This window comes from Balaenoptera physalus (assembly GCF_965194825.1).
Source record: "Balaenoptera physalus genome assembly, chromosome: 7".
In the NCBI taxonomy this organism is placed as follows: domain Eukaryota; kingdom Metazoa; phylum Chordata; class Mammalia; order Artiodactyla; family Balaenopteridae; genus Balaenoptera; species Balaenoptera physalus.
The window spans coordinates 37,661,675-37,673,807 of record NC_138886.1 but is presented as its reverse complement, the minus strand read 5'-3'; the positions used below and the strand labels follow the sequence as shown (position 1 = coordinate 37,673,807).

At 38.8% G+C, this 12,133-nt stretch overlaps 1 long non-coding RNA gene across 1 annotated transcript in view; it reads right to left on the bottom strand.

The window, feature by feature from the left end:
- The window catches only part of LOC309663859, a 134,206-nt gene that overhangs the window by 29,400 nt on the left and 92,673 nt on the right, over positions 1-12,133 (bottom strand). Inside the window, exon 4 of the long non-coding RNA XR_014265501.1 lies at positions 2,227-2,312. This is a non-coding gene — a long non-coding RNA (uncharacterized lncRNA). The remainder of the gene's footprint in view (positions 1-2,226; positions 2,313-12,133) is intronic.

Here is a 12,133-nt window from a genome sequence, read left to right as displayed (position 1 = left end):
AATACACTGGAACTTTTCTGAACCACAGCATTGGTATTAATATTCCAAAGTGAATGAAGGTGAGATTTGAAACTGTGGCAACAGGGACCATTTTGGAATTCCCTGCCAAGACTTCATTTCTTGTTTTATCTTTCCATTTAATGTTGACTTATGTCAAAATTGTTCAAGGGCTAGGATTCAAAAGACTTGAGATAATGCAGAGAAACCACAACCTGTTGCCAACTTATGTAAGAAATATTGGCCTCCTTAATTTACTTGTATACTTTGCCAATCAGAATTGGATTTGATTAGGTTTTTATTGGCCAGCTCCAGCCTTTCTTTATCATAGGGGCCACACTCCTTGGTGTGTTTTTCTACCAAATAAGTTATTACACAATTCACAGGCTGTTGACGTTGGGAGGATTCATGGTGTTTCCCCAAATTATTTCCTGCATTGTGCCAGATCCTGAAGGTGTAAAAAGTATTCTTTCTTTAAAAGCTGGTTAAGGAGAGAAGGTTATCGTTATAGAAATATTAGGGGACAGTGTGTGCCACAGGCATTCAGAGAGGGGGACAATCAATGTAGGCTGGAATAAAATAATTAAAGTAGCATTTACTGAGCACATACTAAATATTAGTCACTAAGGGTCTTATACACATTATCTTCTTAAATTTTCACAACAGCTCTCCACGATAATCATTATGACCCACACTTTATAAATAACTTGGGCTCAGAAAATATATAACTTTCCCAAATTCACGTAACTAATAAACAGGTCTATATGAGTCCCACCTTTTCTCCCCTACTACTCAAAGAGGGCTTCAAAGAGAAGTAAGAATTTGAGGGGGAAAATGAGTACTATATCAATAGGTAAAAGGATAGGTAATCTGTAAACAAATTATAATGTATCCAATACTTCCTCCTCATAACAATTTGGCCAATTACTTACATCAGTTTAGTAGAATATTTTTTCTGCTTATAAAGTAGAACGTCTAAGGCATCAAAATAACCACAGGATTAAGCAAATATCTAGAGTCTCTCAGTTACTCTTTCCAAAAACATAATATAAGCTGATTTTTATGCTTCATGATTTATAAAATAAGGAAGTGAGTTGATCAAAGTGAGGCTGTTTCAAACAGATTCTTGAGAATGCATCAGACTTCCAGGTCGCATTGGGGTCATCATACACCATGTTTTTAACATGTCATCACATCCAATGTACAATTCAATTAGACTTTCCCAGGCTGATGGCGTTGGGAGATTTTATTTAAAAAAAAAAACAAACAAAAAGTTGAAGAGAAGGCAGTAGCCTTTCTCCAGAGGGAGTGACCAAGAGAAAAATTCTGTTTATCCAGGGGTTGTTTGTGCACAGAGCCTACACCTTGGTTTTCACACTGGGTAAAACTCACCAGGCTCCATTGGAACAAAGGAGAAGCAGACTCAAATAAGAAGCAGACTTAAATTAGAGGAATAAAAATCTGCCACCCACCGAATCATTTCACCTCACAAATATGGAAGAAGCCCACACTGCTGTTCATGAAGCTTCTTTCTAGATGGTTTCTATAGGTGTAGGAGCAGCAGCAGCTGCCCTGAGAGACCAGACATGGATCTTTGATGCCACCTTATTTGAGGATTCCACATGCTCTCGCTTGATGAGCCTTCAGGTTACAGAAGTCAAACCTCATCAGACCCTTGGGAATCCTGTAAGTCTGGAGTACCTTCCTGCAGGTGCCATCTGCTACTGGTCATCTTACTGTAGTGGGTGGAATTTCTTCCCCAAAATGTGGGAGAATGACAGTTACTGAAAATACAGCTATTTGACGATCTTTCCAGAACGATGGGGGAAAAGCATGGCATCAACTCTTTCAGCCCAAGACAGTGGAAATCAAATCACGATGGGAAAGTCTCTAGTTTTTTGTGATTAGCTTTGAAGTTCTGAACAAGAGGAGAGAGGGAAAATGTTTTCAAGATGTTTCCTTGAGTTGTGCTATAACACAAAGAACACTATGCTTGAGACTGGAAGGTCTAGCTTCTATAACGTACTTTGTGCCACTTAGCAGGTCACTTAATGTCTCTGGGCCTCAGTTTACTCAACTGACAAATATGGATAATGCCTACCTCAATGAATGCTTGATGAAAACACCAAATAATTAAATACAAATACAACAACAGAATGTACTCTGTAAGCTAATAGGTGATATATAAGTGTTAAGGTATATGTAAATGAGAAATTTATCGTTACTTACCTGTTCCCATGCTTTTCAACTAAAGCTTTAATGGCTTTGTCTGTATTATGGCATACATTAATGGAGAGTCCTTGAAGACTGAAAGTCTACCAAAAAAAGAAATATCTCAATAACATCTTTATTTTAAAAAAAGGATTTAATACCAAAAGCTCAGTTTATTAGTTACTCAAATAACCACAAAATTATCTAAAGAGGATTTTGTTTTGGTAAACAATGTACTTTAATTACATCAACTTTGGAGGGCTCAGTAAGTCAGGCACAGATATATATATCTTTGTTTCTTGGATTTCTTTTCTGTTGCTTTGATTTTGTCTTTGTAGAAAACATATTTTTATTTCAAATTATTTTATCAAGGCTTTGATTGTGACCAAAGAATATGGTTGTGTAAGGGATATGGAATGCTCCTTAAGTGGCGTGGCCACTTAAAGTATAGTTTCCATCATCACCACCATGTTATTCGGCCAAGAATAGTTTCCTAGGGAAATAAATTAAGGAAAACATACAGTGACATCATGATCATTATACAGATTCACTTTGCTTACCACCAGGCCAAGCTTCAGTCAGAAATTGACAAAGAAATGAAATATAGTGAGTCTTACATTTGTTTTTAGATTTATCACCAAATATAATGGGATATAAAAGTGACAATGATTTTATATGATATACTTCTTCCCACTGGATGCACAAAATCAGAAAAGCTGAAAGAGCATCTTACCTGACACTCACAAATTTACACCACCAGTATGTACTCTTTGTGAACACGAGGCTCAACTCTAAAAAGTTGGCACTTTACTAAAACATGGAGTTGATTTAATATAAAGTCTTTATCTTAAAACATCCTACAAGGAAGCTTTTTACATTGAGAAGAATGATCAGAGGACCCTTGATAAAGTCACATGTCATAGAAATGGTTAACTACACTAAGGCTTGGAGCAAAGGAAGGAAACTGAAGCACTAGCCCTGGAGATGAAGACTTCCCCTTCCCATCAGGCATGCCATCTGCCATTTTGAAGCAGGCCGTGGAGAGCCAGCAGTTTCACCATTTTCATTACACAGGTAGTTGGAGAAAATTATTGCTATCACTCAGTGCAGCCATTTCCTGGTTTTCATCTCTTATTTACGTCGACACCCTCAACAACGAACTTCTGTTTTGCTTTCACCTTTTAGAAAACTGGTAAAGACACTGATATCTTTAAAATGATACTGTATTTTCCAAACAGTTCTTATGGACCCTGTGTGCAGAAAGAATATTTGTGATGCTTGACAGCACATCTGATTTTGCTGCTCTGGATGGAAAGCCATAATGACTCATTGCCTTCTGCATCTGATATATATTGACATCAAAGTTTCTGTTAAAATATCTGAAGGAGGCCTTGCTTCCTTCCAGAATAATTATCATCAAATTCATCAGAACTAGAGATTAGTTGATTAGAGAGGCAGGTGGAAAACTAAAACTACCTTGGCCACAATTCTACTCTAAGAGATTGTGATATCAGGATGGCTGTTCACAGATGTCTGGTTTTCTCTTTCCTTCCAGGAATGTGGTAGGATTCCAATTCCCCATTCCATGGAGCTCGTTGCTCTAACTATGAAATGTAATCAGTTGCTTTAGGATGCGGTGCATGCTTCACCACGTCCTCTTTCCCTTCTTCCATGACCGTTGCCAGTACTCCAGCCAGTGCCTGCTCTCCTAGCCCAGGCCCTGGACCAAGCAGGACGAAGCTGTGGAGTAGAGCCTCCAACCCATCCAAGACGGGCATGAGCAAAACCTTTATTGTTTTAAGCTACTGAGATCTGAAGGCTGTTTGTTACCACAACATAATCTAGCTTTTCCTCACTGATACAAGGCCTACGCCGGCCTTCTGTCACTAAAGGAAATGCTTCTGCAAGTAGAACCCTGCAGATAATCAAAAAAATTGCAGAACTCTTTTACAAGGTTCTTCAGCTCGGGTGACCCTTAAAATTGAAATGTAGATCTGTAATCCTTGTCTTGCTGACATAAACACCACCAGTGATGCAAATCTGATGAAATATCTAACCTTGGCTACTTCATCAGGATAAATTTCTGCATGGGGGATGATGCGCCCTTATTACAAATTATCGTATTACCTCCAAAAGATAACCAATTTATAGAGCCACTACAAGGAATGTGTACCAATTCTACTACAACACTGCTGATACTGAATAACTTTTTAAACTATTTTAGCTGGCATATTTTAGTTGTCCAGAGTTGTTTATTTCACATATTTATTCTTGCAGTAATAAGCTTTTAGAAGTTGGCTTTTATTTCATTTATTTATTATCATTTATTTATTGAATATTTATTACATACCTATTATGTGTGAAGTACAAGGAAATGTCCCTGTCCTCTCAGAGCTTACAGTCTAGTGAAATGCACTGATATCCTCTTTTTCGTTTATCCTTCCAAGTTTGAATGTCTTCTTTATAAACATGCATTTTTTAAAATATTGTATATATCAGCCCCTTTGGGGTTTTTTAACGGTATAGAAATTTTATATACGTATATTCTTGAAGCTATCAATCATCCATTTACAATTTTTTAATTTCTTCTAAAACGAAGACATTATCCTCCTTCTATATATTGGATAAATGATTTAATCTTTGTCAATTTTTATTATAATTTGATTCAATGTTTATATTTTTATTCCATATAGATTGACTTTGAAACATAATAAAGCAGGGATTCACCTTAAATTACTGAAATGTTATCCTGTTTCTATAATACCCTATCTTAAACAACACTTCATTAACCTCTTTAAACATACATACAGAGTTTTGCATACATATAATTGTCTATGTTGGTACTCTCTAGTCTGTTGTATTAATTGGTATTCCTTATTGTAGCAAATACTATTTGGGGAATTGTAGGTTTATGGACTAACCCTGATAGTACACATTAAAAAAGAACACAGTCACTAGATGCAAAATGAGTAAGTTAGTAAGTATGTAATAAAAAATAATAATCATAAAAACTGAGTCAGTTGGAGTAGGGAGCTAAGAGTTGTGAAATATTTGTACTAAAAGTTAATCTTGAAAAATGTATTGCTAGGTCTGTCTTATAGTGAGATTTCCTATAATAGTGGAACACAATTTAGTAGATAGAAAAAAGGACAATTATAAATGTTGAGAAAGAAGGACAAAGAGCTAGAGACAGCATGATAGTAACAGATGGGTTCATGCTGGGAATAAGAAAAAGAGAGTGGTACAAATAAATATTCAAAAGCTTGCTGACTAGGACTTCCCTGGTGGTCCAGTGGTAAAGAATCCGACTCCCAATGCAAAGGGTTAAATCCCTGGTCAGTGAACTAAGATCCCACGTGCTGCGGGGCAACTAAGCCCTCATGCCACAACTACTGATCTCGCGTGCCTCAACTAGAGAGCCTGCGTGCCACAAACTACAGAGCCCATGTGCTCTGGAACCTGCGCCACAACTAGAGAAGAAAAAACCCACGCTCCACAACTAGAGAGGAGCCCGTGCGCCACAACAAAGAGCCCACGCTGAAACTTGCACTGCAATGAAAGATCCCACATGCCACAATGAAGGCCCAACACAGCCAAATAAATAAATAAATATTTAAGAAAAAGCAAAAAAAGCTTGCTGACTGAAGTCAGAAGTTGGATCAGCTGGGGCAGGGTCCACTGGACGATGCTTTATCAGAATGATACAGAAGTAAGACAAAAGCAAGACAAAAGATACTTAAAAGATTGTTGTTTTGGTAGAGGATATACAAAACTTGAACATTATCCTAAGGAGCTGACCTATTTTAAGATATAAATGCAATCTAATTTTTAGTTATGGAGAACAGTATGGAGTTTCCTTAAAAAACTAAATATAGAACTACCATATGACCCAGCAATCCCACTACTGGGCAAATACCCTGAGAAAACCATAATTCAAAAAGACACATGCACCCCAATTTCATTGTAGCACTGTTTACAATAGCCATGGAAGCAACTTAAATGTCCATCAACAGATGAATGGATAAAGATGTGGTACATATATATAATGGAATATTACTCAGCCATAAAAAGAAATGAAGTTGGGTCATTTGTAGAGATATGGATGGACCTAGAGTCTGTCATACAGAGTGAAGTAAGTCAGAAAGAGAAAAATATCGTATATTAACGCATATATGTGGAATCTAGAAAAATGATACAGATGAACCTATTTGTAGGGCAGGAATAGAAATGCAGATGTAGAGAACGGACATGTGGACACAGTGGGGAAACGGGAGGGTGGGATGAATTGGGAGATTAGGTTTAACATGAATACACTACCATGTGTAAAATAGATAGCTAGTGGGAAGCTGCTGTATACCACAGGGAGCTCAGCTCGGTGCTCTGTGATGGTCTAGATGATGATCTAGATGGGGGGAAGGGAGGTCCAAGAGGGAAGGGATATATGTATACATATAGCTGATTCACTTCATTGTGAAGAAACTAACACAGCAGAAACTAACACAACATTGTAAAGCAATTATACTCCAATAAAAAACAAACAAACAAAACAACTACAATGATTTGTCCAAGGCTATAGAATTGGTGTCAGTGGTACTTGTGTTAATCTGCTTTTTCCAAACATCTAAGGCCTTTAAAGCTTCCTGGGCACGTTGCTTTCCTACCTGTACCCACTGGCCAAATAATCCCAGCAGGCTAGTTTCAGATGGCGCTATCCCTGAAAATGACACCATTATCTTTGTTTTACGTGAGGGCTCAAGTTTACTCTTTAGGCATTTCTAGCTAAATGCCTTGTAATTCTGAGCTACAGCATAACCCATAAACTGAAATTGTCGATCATGAAGAAGATTCTCCAAAGAAAATATTAGACTAAGAAAGTAATTATGCTGGAGGAGAGGTGTAGAAAATAGTGGATGACAAGCAGGCAGGGGAATAAAAGCAGTCTTATCCTGAAAATTAACTCTGATTTAAGTTTAACACCATGCAAATGCCCAAACTGGCAAACAAAAGACTACAGTGGAATCTATTTTGAGGGGTCTTCTACAACATATTGTCCAAATCAATAGGGGTATTTATTTATTTATTTATTTGTTTGTTTTTGGCTGCGTTGGGTTTTCATTGCTGCACACGGGCTTTCTCTAGTTGCGGCGGGCAGGACTACTCTTTGTTGCAGTGCGCGGGCTTCTCATTGCGGTGGCTTCTCTTGTTGCGGAGCATGGGCTCTAGGCGCGCAGGCTTCAGTAGTTTTGGTGCATGGGCTTAGTTGCTCCGTGGCATGTGGGATCTTCCCGGACCAGGGCTCGAACCCGTGTCCCCTGCATTGGCAGGTGGATTCTTAACCACCACACCACCAGGGAAGTCCTGGGGCATTTATTTTTATTGACTGTTAAATCTTCCAAATCAGTAAGGGTATTTATTTTTATTGAATGTTAAAACATCAACAATTCAGCTCTTCTAGAGCAGAGCCAACCTTTTTAACCATAGTTTCTTTTCCCATAGCTCCAAATACATCCTTGGCTATTTTTGCATTCTTTTCAGAAATCCTTTTTGGAGCTCTGTAATCTCCTCCTCCTGTATCCATGGCCTCAAAGGACTGTCTGAATTTTTATGACATCGCCTGCTATACAACAAATGCAAACTTTTAGAAGCTTTTTTAAAATAAACAAACAAGGGACTTCCCTGGTGGCACTGTGGTTAAGACTCTGCGCTCCCAATTCAGGGGCCCTGGGCTCAATCCCTGCTCAGGGAACTAGATCCCACATGCATGCTGCAACTAAGAGTTTGCATGCCACAACTAAGGAGCCTATGTGCCACAACTAAGGAGCTGGCGAGCCGCAACTAAGGAGCCCACGAGCCACATCTAAGACCCAGTGCAACTAAATAAATAAAATAAACAAATAAACACATATTATTGGTGTCATGAAAATGATGTGTCATATCTGTAGTTGCCACCTCCTTACTCTGTCTCCTCCCAGATAAAAAGGCCATATCTGAATGTGAAATGGCACACGAGTACTGATGGAGTAATTCTTTGGTGACAGTCTCTGCTTTGGAGGCAGGGGTCACAGAGCACTAGGCCCTTGGTGAGTCTGGAAATGGAGATGTTGCAGAATTTTCCCTGTTTGTGTCTTCCTGAATGGTAATTCAAATATGAGTGATTTGGGCTCCAAATCATGGACATCGCATGCCAGCTCTTCTAGCACCGTAGTGCTCTTAAGAGCGGTATCCACATCACCAGGGAGCTTGTGAGAACTGCAGAATCTGCATTTTAACAGCATCCCCAGGGGATTCACACACACATTAAAGTTTTAGAAGCACTGTGTATTAAAACTTGATATTCGCTGCTCTAGCACACACTCCTTCAAGATATTTCCGGGTATATAAACTAGAGCAGAAAATGTATTTTTCAGGGATTTAAGCTAAAAATCTTAAGGGTCATAGAAAAATATTCCCTCCAAACATGAAAACATTTCATTAGTTAGCCAATATTTGGATATTTTTAGTGTATGGTAGCAGGTTGCTAATTTTCCCCTCCGACTTAATACCAATGTGGTGGGAAAACACAATAGCAGAGGAAACTAAAGATATAAATCAATGATATCAATGATGTTTTTTAGTCATTGGGAGGAATTAGTTCTAACTGTAATGTGGTTGGGCCAGTGAGCTCATATAAGTGTCTTTGAAAGACAGCAACACAACCACAAACATGAACCATTATATTAGAGACCTAGTTCCTGAGGGGAATCTTCCTCCCTAAGGAAATTCTTCCCTGAGGATTCTTCAGTGTTTCATTCCTAGATTCACTCTGGAGTCCTATAACGCCCAGTGACTGAACTTGGCCATGAGCTCAAGGGCCCATCAATATCGTACCCTGTGGTGTCGAGGCATGAGTAGGTGGGGGCAGAAAAAGGAAGCAATCCACTTTGGAGACTGGATTCCCCATGCTCTACTTCCAACAAAGCAAGAGCTTCATGCTGATTCAAAGTTTTCAGTAACAAATACACTATCTCATAGTTAGAAAACCAGGTAATGGGAACAAAGTCATGCCTCAATAAAGTAATGTTGAACTGGATAAATGTCTTCTAGATATTAAAACTTAAATGCTAGGGATGTGTGCATCTGCTTGGCCTCTAGCTTATTTCCTGAAAGAGAATTCTGACGGTACATTGGTGGATGGTGAGAAAATCCAAATAGAATATGGGTCCTATCAGCTGGCAAATATCAGACCAGAATATATCTTCTTTGTTCAAAGTTGAGTAATCAGGAAAATTATATAACATGCAGCATTTGAAAATCAAAGAAGAATATTCTTGCTCCAAAAATACAGAGAAAAATTATTCTTATTAATACTATGAAATCAGATAAAAAATTTTAAAGCACATTTGCAAAAACACAGAAGAAAGTAACTTTATAAAATTAATTTTAAAAAAAACAATAAAAATAGAACTGAGATGCCGGAGTGATGTAAAAAGGTAGAGAGCAAGGACACAACACAAACTTAAAGAAATCTAACATTGCAGTAGCTAACTAAAGCCCATCTCAAAGGCACTGCAGAGCAGAAGGAACAGAGATAAAGATGATATGATAAAAAGAGATAGCAATAGGGCTTCCCTGGTGGCGCAGTGGTTGAGAGTCTGCCTGCCAATGCAGGGGACACGGGTTCGAGCCCTGGTCTGGGAGGATCCCACATGCCACGGAGCGGCTAGGCCCGTGAGCCGCAACTACTGAGCCTGCGCGTCTGGAGCCTGTGCTCTGCAACAAGAGAGGCCGCGATAGTGAGAGGCCCGTGCACCGCGATGAAGAGTGGCCCCCACTTGCCGCAACTAGAGAAAGCCCTCACACAGAAACGAAGACCTAACACAGCCAAAAATAAAATTAAATAAATAAATTAATTTAAAAAAAAAAGAGATAGCAATAGATTAAAAAGTTCCAATCAGTTGGCAATTCCTATCATTGAGAAAAACAACATAAAAGTTAGCCTCCTGGCTAATGGCTGAGTGAGGAGGTCAGCAAATCCTTTTCCCCAAAACAGGTGCAAACAATCATCTGTGAAACATTTGTGCTTAAAAAACAGCTGAACTTTAAGTAGCAACAGTGGGAGTCTGAAGCACTCTCAGTCTGAAGTAGCTCCAATCACTCCCCACCCCCTTCAGCTCAGTAAGGTTCTGCCAGGGCAGCAGGCAGGCTGTGCTTTGGTGGAAGGGAGTTCACTCCATGTGGAGTGGTTGGCAACACCTATGTCCAAAGGCGTTGCTGGTGGAGGTGATGACCTCAGTGATGAGTGATTAAGGAGGGCCACTACCTGCCCAAGGCTGAGGTCATAACTGGGGCAAGTATATTTCTGGCTCAGGCTTGGCTAGGGCTGGGGTGGGTGGGAGCAGTGATTAACTGCAAATGAGGACAAAGGGACTTTGGGGGATGATGAAAATGTTCTGAAACCAAAAATCATTGAACTGTTTACCACTTAGCATGTGTAAACTTCATACGAAATTGATACACCAGTAAAAGTTTTTTAAAACTGTATATACAAAGGAAAACTTGCTAGGGTGAAAAAAAACCTCCAAATCTACAGCTCTAATGAGCTCACCATGCCCCTGGCAAAAATTAATTTAATGTTGTTCAGTCTTCAACTTGTCTTGGCAACAGTTTTATTTTCGTGATAAAAACTGTATAAGAACTATGATCTTATCCATGCAGGAAAAGAAAGCCAAACAAAAAGATTACTTGCAAAGGAAGAATAATCACACTGAACCCAAGCTTCTCCTGTGCAAAAGTATATGTCATGATAATAAAGGAAAGAAATTTTTACAGAATTTTAATAGGACAAACTGAGCTCTCAGAATTACATGCCAGGCTAAGATGTAGCTCTTGTCAAGGGAATAGAAATATAATCAAGTGTGCTCATTTGATGTACAAAAGAGTTAGTTTTTAGTTACAGTTGATTCCTCTGAATAGCAAACTGCATACATTTCAGATGAAGTTTAATTTGTAAACAATATTTTTCCCCAATACTTCATAGAAACACATCTATTGCAAATCTGAGGACTCAAGTTCAATTGCCTTCAGTGACAGGCAAGTAACACAAATGCAGGGAGAAAGTCAGGTGTATTTCCATGGTACGCCAGACTCATCATTTTGGGAGTTTAGTGCTACTCTCAATACTTAGCTTCTGCATCAGGGACACTTTAGGGAATGGTGAGGACTGTGGCAAACTGGAGTGAGTTCCAGAAGATTGACACTTTTCAAGAATGAAAAAACAAAACCTAATTGCTGGGTCTTTTAATTTTTCAAAAGAAATCAGATTACCTAGATTTTATATTAAAAAATCTTCAATTTACTCATCTGAAAATAGTTTGTCCAAAATCAGTGGCTTTCATGCTGTTTTACGCCATAGAAACCTTTCTTCAAATTAAATTCTCCATAAAACACAATAATATGAACCAGAGCTAGATTATCTTTCAATTATCTATGATTCTATGGGATCCTAAATAAGAGTTGGCCAAGTAATCTGTTATCTAGCTGGTCATCATATTTACCTCATGCCAATTTAACTCATTAGGTTAGCTCAATTTAACATGTATTAAGTGATTATTATGGACCGGACACTGTGCCTTTATGGATGCATGATCCCACCATTGGCAGCCATACATACCTATTTCAGGGCAGGGAAAGCAGAACACCACAGAGGACATAGAAAACCCTGCTTCTAGAGGAGGAGGGGGAAGACGTCAGCCAAGGGCACATTTCCACTGTGCCTTAAAGGATGGGTTAAGTTTTTCCAAGCAGAAATGGGTGTCTAGAAAAGCCTGAAGAAACACATATAGGTGTGAAAGTACATAGTAACTCCAGGGAAAGTGAGATAGCTGGTACACAAAAGGAAACAGCACCCAGAAATTAGGCATTCACCTGTTTACTGGTAATTGAGTTA